The sequence below is a fragment of the Polypterus senegalus genome, chromosome 11, assembly GCF_016835505.1.
Source record: "Polypterus senegalus isolate Bchr_013 chromosome 11, ASM1683550v1, whole genome shotgun sequence".
NCBI lineage: Eukaryota > Metazoa > Chordata > Cladistia > Polypteriformes > Polypteridae > Polypterus > Polypterus senegalus.
In genome coordinates this window covers 121,893,811-121,904,184 of record NC_053164.1, presented here as the reverse complement: position 1 = coordinate 121,904,184, position 10,374 = coordinate 121,893,811, and the positions used below count along the sequence as shown (strand labels likewise).

General features: G+C 39.2%; 1 pseudogene; it reads left to right on the top strand.

Moving 5' to 3' along the window:
• The first annotated feature begins 329 nt into the window (after nucleotides 1–329).
• LOC120538606 lies at nucleotides 330–8,153 on the top strand (annotated as a pseudogene).
• The last annotated feature ends 2,221 nt before the right edge of the window (nucleotides 8,154–10,374 follow it).

The following is a 10,374-nucleotide window of genomic DNA, read 5'->3' as shown; positions in this document are numbered from 1 at the left end:
AGCTGAACAAATAACACTGAAGTTCAAAGATTACTGAAGGGCGAACTCATTGACCTAAAAAACACAATCATGTCTTTCTCTTACTAGTGTCCTTCATTCTGTTTCTTTCCAGTGGTTACCAATATACTATATTGAACAGGAACAATGTCATTTATCAGAAATTAATTTAGTGTGCTACTTTTTTGTCTTTCTTCCACTGATCTTTTTTGCTATCATTTCTAGGACTTGTAACAGTTCAAAGTGAACTGGATGCTACTGCCTCTTCATCTCTCTCTTCAAGCCCCGTGAGCACTCCACTCATCCTATCTTCTAACTCCTAAAGCACTTCAAACTCCTCTGCTTCTTCATCCCCACATCCTGGCAGACCATGGTATGCAGAGTTCCAAGTCAATTGGAATAGGATGCCAGCAGCAATTCAAAAAGCAGTGGCAAATCAAACAAGACCATCACCAGGGGACAGAAAATATATGGTGAAAGTAGTGGTGGATCAGATGCTTGAACACGATCTTAACCCAACTAGAGCAATGTGTCACAGTGTATTCTGAGGAATTGTAAGGGAATACCCAAAAAGTTTTGCGGATGTTGGAAAAAAAGGAGACATGGTTGAAGAGGGCTGCCACTCTCTTCTTCAGCAAATTAAAACAAGAGTGGAATATAAAAACAGAAAAAATACTCTTGCAAGGCGACACAAGAGAGAGGTCCCACACTAATGCAGCAGGGGAGGCAAGAGGCCCTGTAGATCAGTATGGATGTGTGAGGTGGTGTCCTGTAGAACTGCCAGCTGGAGAAACGGAGGCATCCTTAGATGACATGAAAATGCAGCTACTTAAAATCTTCTCAGAGTTAGGGATGAGTGGAGCAGAGAAAACTGAACCTCTTATGGAGAAGACATATATCGTACAGCGCCGATACCTTAACGGAGTGCCTGCACCACACATTGCACAAGTTCAGAAGGAATTGCCTTTCCTTTTCTCTCAAAGATGTCTTTACTCCCACTTTAGGCTTCTAACAGACATCTCTGTCCTCAGCAAGCTGCAAGAGGCACTGGACAATAAAGGCAGTGCAATTATAAAGTTCTGCCAGGAACTAAGCCATCATTCAGGAATTAAGGATGTCCTGTCTAAGTTTGAACCAGAGGTTTCAGTTAAGGCTGCATGTGTCCTTCTCCTTCTGATGGCATACTTTAAAGAGCCCAAGGATGCAATCCTACTTCAAACAGATGTAAGTAATTATTTTAGAGATAGAAAAGTAAATTTTGCTTACAATAGACCAGGAACCCAACTGGCATTGAAAATGCTTTAGAGTTGATTTTAGTTTTTATATTTTTCTAAAATTAATGCCTTGAAATTTTAGAAAATTAATATGGTATTCTGAGGAGTGCTGGGTGTGCTTGATTTTTATATAGCAGTAAATGTTCAGTATTCTGTATGAAGAACTAGTTTGATAGAAACAATGAGATGAATATGATGGCTCGGCTCAACTCAACCTGACCAAGAGTAAAAAAGGCAGGTGCCAATGTTGGAACTTGGGTTGACAATACAGTATATTAACTTTCATACTTGTATTCATACACTCTTAATCCCCCATGTAGACACATAGTTCTCTGACGACTGAATTTTAGTAAAATACAAATTGTTAAATCTAGAATTGTGAATCACTGGGGTCAAAGGATTTTCTTCTGCCATAATTTTTACTCTTCACTAAGGGATATACAGTATACACTGTACATATATCCAGCATATGTTAAACTTATGTATTACTGTAGACATGTGCCACAGGCGCTGATGTTCAGAGGACAATGATGCTACCAAGTACTCCCCGCTTCATTATACAAGGTAATGTTAACAACACATACTATAGTTTATAGTGTTAGCAACTATAGTAGTATCTAAACCTGTATTACCTTCTCATATATGTTTTGAATGTCTGTGCAGCTGCTCTTTACTTTGCAAAGATCAGAAGAACAGTGTGTAGACCTATGATTCCTTTCTGCTTTTATGAGTAATACACTATAATTATTTCTATTACTTTAATAGTTTTAATCTAAGACCCTGTGTTAGCAACCCATTCCTTTCACACTGTTGTTTATTAAGAATTCCACTTCTTTGCATAAGTACATGACGAATATCTTTTTTTATTTTAGATGACATAATGAAGCCTAAAGCCTGGATGTTGTCAATTGAAAGACAAGTGGTCATGGGACAACATCATGACTTTGTCAATGGTATTGCTACAATCTTCGCAAGTTATTACAACCTTAACTTGCAGTATCCTGAAGATGCCTCAACCATATTGGAGTTTATCCAAAGGTAAACTAACACACTAAAATTGTAGATAACAGTTGTTCTTTTAAAGAAGCAAGGGTAATAGTGAGACTAGTAAATCACCACAACATTGTTAAAATGGCAGAGAAATCATGTTTGGCTTTCCTACTTAGGAGGAGTGTTAGGCATCAGTATTCTGTAGAAAGGAACAGCATTTAATGTCTTTTGAAAAACAGTGTGAAAAAGCTCAAATAAAACTGATAGCTTCTATATTTTGTTTACAGGTGTTTTTCTTGGGTATTAACCCAGAGTCGGGCTCAAAATCAAAAAAGAAACGTGGACACATCAACCAACAAGTCTGTACACTTCTGAGGAAACTGATTTTGAATGGATGTCAATGTAGACATTATTTTCTAAAAGGACTCCTAATCATTCAAAATTGATTTAAAGTTTTTTAATCCCCTGTTTTGCCTCAGTTTAATTTCTATCTTGCTCTCTTTAAAAATGTTAGACTGCTTTGTAATTACATTTTTGTTTTTTAACATTATCGTTTAAATGTTAAACACTGAAGTTCAATGTCTTTAATTTAATTTCTTAAAAAATACATTTTAAAAGGAGACATGGTTTCAGAATTATTGATTGATTTTCTGCACTTGACCCTTTCAGATGTCTGTATATCTAGAGACAGTAGCATATATTTACAAATAATACAGTATTGATTACTAGATAACTACTAAACTGCCAATAATAACTGCAGGCACTGTGGTATGTGGCAAGTTGTTTACTTCAGATGATATTAGATATACAGTAAAAAATGTGTTTTTGTTTATTGTACATATACTTACTGTATGTGAGGTTTATGTCATAATGTTTGTGCCTGTTAAGACTTTTATTGAATTTAAAAGTGTGTACTTGAGGAATTCTGTGCATTTAACTTTTGAAGGAACACTGCTGAATAAATATGCAAAACACATAATGTGTTTTTGTTTTTATTTTTGTTTAACTTTATTAATTTTCAATGATTTACAGATTATATGTGTTGTAAAGTGACTGATAAAAGTCAAATCCTGACTACAGGGACACTGATGGAAACACATTTTGTACAAACATCATACAGAAAACCACAAATGCAAGGAACAAGTAGTGAGGTGGACAAGGGGACTTTAGAGACCTTCAGAACTCAACTTGATGTAAATTTGAGGAAATTTGGTGAATAGGTTGGGTGATCAAGGTTGTTTTAACGTCCTTTGCAGTATTTAATATTGTTATTGCAACTGTAAACTTGCAACTGTAAAAATGTACTACTGAGTTGCATTACTTTTACAGTTGGCATGTAAAAATAAAGTAGATTAATGTAAATTGAAAATGGTTAATTACTGTAATTCAACTGCTACATCACAGTAATTTTGTTGCCCAGTTTACTGTGAAGTCACAGAGTGGTATGGTAATTTTATTGTAATGTACTGTAATATGATACAGTAAAATACTATAAAAGTAGTGCAACTAGTAGCCAGTAATTTATTATAAATTGACAGTCACATTTTTTACAGTGCACCAATGATTAAATGGCTTGCAGACAAGAGATCTATCTGCTTGAATCAGGACAATATGACCTTTAATGTCCAAAAATTAAGAAGCAGGTCATAGACTTCGGAGGATGGATTACGCTGTGGTTTGTTTTTGTGGAGTGCTATGGAAAAGGTGAACTTGTTTAAATTTTGTATGGTAATAATCATTAATTAATTGAGGAGGGAACAGCATGGTTTGTCTATTGCCAAGTTCACCAATGCATTCCTGATTTGTCTCACAGGTGCTGTCTGGGGTCCATCTTCACTGGTTGCATCACATCCTGTTAGGACACTCATGCTTGGGTCACTGCAGAGGGTGGTGAAAGCCACAAAATATTACAGGCACCCAGCTGCCTTCTGTCCAGGGTATCTAAAAGACATTCTGCTATGATTATTACACACTCAGCCATTCTGTACAGCTGTTTTTCTTGCTGCTGCCTTCTGGCAAATAGTAAAGAACCAGTGGTCCTCAGTATGGCTTCAGAAAAAAGTGTTTTAGTTGTTGAGTTACTGAAGAGCCAAACGTAATAAGAAACATTGTAAGTAAAAGACTATGTATAAATATTTGAAATATAACTGAATATATATCTATACTGTACATTGTATTCTAAGTATATGTTTTGTGTTTTGTTATATTATCACTGTTCTGGAGAGACATGCAAGTAATAATATAATTATACTGTATGCACGAGACAATAAAAACTGTATGTTTAATGATGAGACCACCTTCCCTGCTGAATGCCCAATGCAACTGACACTATTTACTATTATCATTAGTAGTAGTAGTAATAGTATTTGATATTTATCAAAAATGAAAAAGACGACAACTCAAAGACAGTTTGTTTTTATGCCGATCTAAGTTAGGGTGTTTGCGATCTACTTAAATGTTGCACGGAAAAGGTTTAAGAACAATCACGATTGTCTCAAAGTCAAATGTTATTCAAAAATGAAAAATTTATTGGCTGTCACATATTGTTCAGTTGATGACATAAAGTATTTCACACATACAACTTTTATTAATGAAAATGTTGATGGATCAAATCAATAAATAAATGACTGACTGTTTCCTAAAATGTTTCCCAGTTAATTTTAAAACCAATTTTATATGTAGCGCTGTTTTTGCAAAATTTTAAAAAATTCATTAAGCTTAATATCGTTTCTCATGATTATGATTTGCTAAATGAAATACATTTATAGATTGAAAATCTCTAGCTATGAGTTTCATAAGGTACATTCTGTTTTAAATTCTAAATGGTAATAAGATTTGTTACTTTTACTATAATGTTAATGGTTCAGGAGAATACGTAATGAACAACCATTCAAAATAGTAAAAAAAAAAAACTATATCGGCAAAGTGCTTAGAATGGTTGGATAACGTAAGTATGAGACTGGAAGTCATTTATGTTTGTCCAAATAGAAACTGCTGCAATTTGTACAACTGCAGTATACTGTGCAATGAGTGTGTCAATACTGTCTCGCAGAAGGCGTTATAATAAATCGCGTCATTACATGGAGTGTACTGTCAAGGGCTTTCCGTGACTGATGCTGGGTGTTCTGTGATATGGAGGGCGTTCTGTGTCTAATGTCAGAGGTATTGCGGTCTGCAGCTTCACTCTGTTGAAGGCAGCTGGAAGGAGAGCCCCGAGAAAGAGTATTAGGCCAACACTAGGTGGGGCTGAAGGAAGCGGTCGCTCCAGCTGAGCGATCAATAAGCTGGAGTGACCGGTGATAAAGACGACTGGCCGTCAAAAGGCAGCGGCAGTCGTGGAGGCTTTGGGCTAGTTGAGTTCCAGCATAAGCGCCCTGGCCGCTGGGGTAAGAACCCAAGTCTCAGTCCGGATGGAGCCCGACAAACAGTAGCAAGGGATCAGAGGGCTACTGGACCTGCATTGAGGGAGCTGCATTTTGCCGGTTGGGTAGAGAAGTCGCACCATGCTTTGGAATTTTTAAAGAGACTGCTTCATGCCATTGTTTTAACCTCGTTGTTTTTAAAAGATTTTTTTCTAACGGATTTTAACCTCCACTACTTCATTCTTTTTAATGGTTTATTTATTTAATGAAGACTTTTACTGATGCACTTTACTTATTTATTTGAACACTTTATAACACTAAATAAAAGCAATTGGCAGTTTTGCACCTTCCTTTGCTTCATTGTTTGTGCCTCACTGTACAGCTCATTGGTGACATTACCAACTGTGTCGGGTTCGAGGGCTCCCAGAAGCTGAATGAGAGCGTGGTGCGAACCTGCATTGTCACAGAGTCAAAAGAATAATCAGAAGAGTTGTCCAATAGCCAAGGATCTGTAAAAGAAAATTTAATTGCTTGCAAGCTACTAAGGATTAAAAGCTGTTTTATTATCTTCTTCTTCTTTTGGCTGCTCCCATTAGGGGTCACCACAGCGGATCATATTCTTCCATATCATTCTGTCCTCTGCATCGTGTTCTGTTACACCCATCACCTGCATATCCTCTCTCAACACATCCATAAACCTTCGCTTACTGTAGGCCTTCCTCAGGTTATTCACACAAGAGTCTGTCATAAGATAAGGTGAAGTAACTGAACTGAATGCATCCGTTAGACACAGGAAAGATGACTTTTCCTTCTTTGGGGCCCCTTTTGACACGTACACAAAAAAGAAATGGCTGGCCGAATTGATGAAATACTTAGATGCTGTTTCATAAGTAAGGGGAGGGAGGAAAATTAATATTAAAGCTGATTGAAACCGGAAAACTTTGCTCTTCTGCTTTGCAAAAGCAGGAATCCACGTACTCATCTGTGACTGAATAAAGACTGATTGATTGCACTATTCCTGTCTTCCTTGGGTGTTACGTCCACAGTTTAGTTGGTGCCCAACGTGGGGCAGTTGCCGGCTACAGGTTCCTGGTTCACATCCAATTCTAGGATGCACAGAGGACCAGCGAGATAGTTACAACTGGTGAGACCAGCTCCGGGAAAAAAGTTAGGACTGGCTCGTCCCTGAGCTGGGAACTGTGAGCCTCAGTTCTCCTCCTGTCAGAGAACCCAAGTGAAAGTGTGAATTGCAGACAGGCACAAGATCGGTGATCAGTGAGTACAACTGCTTTACTGTCTGAGGGAGGTACTGGGGACGTTACGATAAGAGCGCCTCTTGGATCGAGATGAGGTAGACTCGTAATAAGAAGGTAGAGATGGAAGTTTAGTAAAAAGGGAAAGTACCTCCCGGTTGGGGAATCACTGAAGTAAAAGGACACTGAGCAGTGTGAAGTGTGAAATGATTAATGAGGTGCTGGGAATGCTGGGTTAGTACACTCCTTGGAACGAGACTTTTTAGAGGCTCGGAATAAAATAAAACAGGGTGGGAGTGGGAAGAACAGATAGGTGGTAAGCACCTCACGGTCGAGGAAAGCACTGTTACGTGGGAGGGTGAGATTCTTCACTCTGATAGTCTGGTTATATTCCTGACTCAACGGGTTAAGTCTGTCGTGGAAACCATGAGCAATAACCTGCTTAACTGTTAGTTTGCTAAAGGAGGAAACGACAGACTGCGATCCAGGGAAAGGAAGGGATTTGGAGTGAAGCGACAGTGGGGAAGTCACGATGGGGAATGTATTAAGAAAAAAATCGAAACAACAGGGTGTGAATGAGGAGCCTCTGTTAGGAGGATTATTTTCGGAAAATGTAAGTGAAAGAAAGGTGGCTCTCCAAGACGCTATGTAGAACAGAAAACAGGGTTAGATTTTAAAGAAGAATGGAATAAACAGAGCAGGGGCAGGTGGCCAGTAAAAGGTTCTAGTGATATAAGTGAAATATAGGAGGTTAGGAAGATTGTATGTAGAAATAAACGAGGGTGCTGTAGTCGAGGGCCATATAGAATGGAAGTGTTTGATAGATGGGAATTGAAAATGAAAGATAGAGCCCTGAAAGAGATGCAAAAACACAATAAGGGACTGCAAAGCGAAATGAAACTCATGGCAGAAAAGAAAAGCTGTTTTTGGTAATGCAATAACCATCTCAAATGTCAGGACAAAAGAAGGAAGAATAAGTAAATAAAAATAATATAAATCAAAAAAAGAATAGACTGTACTCTAAATTAGCGACCGCATGCGCTCCTCCTCCCTATGAGGACATAAGTGCATCACCACCCCTCGTAGCAGCTGGAAGAATTAATGAAGGACAGGAAGAAGATTATCTTGATGATTTCTATGACGAAGAGTTTCAGACAGAGAGGAGCAAAGACGAGGGAGAGGGTAGAGATCACCACCGACCCCAGTTACGATTGGTGCAAACAAGTACTACAGCAAAAAGACACCGCTCAGGGAAAGGGACACCCCACAAGCCCTGATTCCGACCCCCACGGTCAAACATGCATATGAAAGGATGGAATTTCAAGCCCCATTAATACAAGTGCCCAATTTGTGATATAATACACAACAGCCTAATTCAGATTAAAACCGTCCCACCTTGATGGTGCATAAAAACTGGGACCTGCAAGAATTAAAAGAGGTGGTGCAGGAATTACCAAACCCAAGAAGAAGTAGGGGGACAGAAGTTTGTGACGGCGGTGAAGCAGCTAGATGACATGTATAAGTCAAATGTTGCAGAATGGACTCAGATCCTTTAAGTCCAAGTTAAGTCCAAGCTGAAATGATGTGAGGGCAATGGAATGAGACTCTGGGACAACAGGAGGCTGATAGTGGCCAGTTCAATGTTCAGTGAACAGTTACAAGCACAAATAATCGCAAAATATATCAGCTCTCTATGCCCAGTGAACTTGTTAGGACAAGACTTGATGGCCCACCTGTGCCTTCGCATCTCACTTACGAAAAAGAGAGTGACAGTCACATCAGAACAACACACTGCCCTTGCACTTCCCACCACCATTACATGCTCCTATGCTGCCTGGGTTGTTCATGTTTTCCTCAAAACAACAAATATCTCTGCTGTCCCGGATTACTCCTGGATTACATTGTTCAAAATCTTTTCACTGTATTGCATTATTTTTTGGACTGTATTATGATGATGTCTGGCTCTTAGACTTTCTAGCCAGCACTATCAACAAAGAGACTATTTGCCAAACAAACTGTATATCTCAGGAGAATTGACTGGAGCAGCAGTCTCCCTTTTGTCACAACAACTGCCTTTCTTCTGGAGTGGTTCTATCCCACATGTCTCCATTGCTAAATCTGCTCGCTTTCAGTGGCATGATGTGAGTCCAATGAGTATTAGCATGTCAGGAAGGGGAGGATTGGGAGTATGTGGGGCCTAATATTTGGTCCACCCCAGATAGATCTATTAAGAAAATTGCAGTAGGACTAGTTGTACCAGTAACCCGAAAGCACTGTCATTCATCTTTCACCTCTCCACCTACACCCATACTGATTACCCTTCAGATCTTTTGGTTAGACTCGCTCCCCCTCATCTCTCTGGGCACAAGGGAAAAATTATTTAGCTGAATAGCTCATGTTAAACCCTTGGTCATTTTCACAAAGTCATCCTTCCATTTACATTGTGCACAATATCCTTTTTCGCCTGAGGCCGAGGCTGGTATTACCATTGTTCATGCTGACTTAGTTCAGCAGGGTGCTATTATTCCGATCCAATACTCTCCTGTGAACTATCCTATTCTACCAGTTAGAAAAGCAGATGGGTTGTGGTGGTTTGTTCAGGACCTCCGCAGAGTCAATCCTGCTACACCCTTGGGCTCCTACAGTTCCGAATCCTTCCACTATTCTCTCTACATTCCCATCCAATGCTATATGGTTTTCTGTTATTGATCTCACAAATGCTTTCTTTTCTATTCCTGTTCACCCTGAATCCCAGTTCATGTTCGTATTCACTTTTAAAGAGAAGCGCTGGACCTGGACTGTGAGACTGAAGGGATATACAGTCTCTGTATGTGCATGTGTATGTGTGTGTGTGTGTGTGTTTGTATGTGGACAAGCATTACCAAAAAATTTGGAAGGTTACTGTGTTCGGGTAGTTCGGGATAGTGTTCGGGTGCAGTATGTAGATGATTTGCTATGTTCTGAGGCTCAAGAACAATGTGAAAAAGACACAAAGGCTTTGGTAGCCTTCCTAGCGGGAAACGGGCACAAGGTGACCCAGGAAAAAGTTGCAACTGGTTGAAAGAAAAATGAAATACAGTACCCAAGTCATGATTTGACAGCAGGGGAATGTGCACTGTCTAATGATAGGATCAAGGCAATTTTACCTCGTCCTACTATAAGGTGGCTGGTTGTCCGTCCTTGGAGTGTTAGCATATTGCCAGAAATGGGTTAAAGATTTTGCTGAAAAAGCACAGTCACTCCAAGACTTAGCAAAGTCTCCTAATCTGGCCTTAACTGATAAAAGTTCATGAACAGGGCAGGCTGAGAAGGCTTTAACTAATATTAACTGCGTTAGGACTTCCGGACTAGTCTCATCCTTTCACTCTGTTCATGGATGAGAAAAGGGGGTATATGACTGCAGTACTAACTCAACAACATACAGATAGACAAAGACCGGTCGGGTACTATTCTAAAAAAACTGGATCCAAAGGCCGCTACAATCCTGGCCTGTTTGAA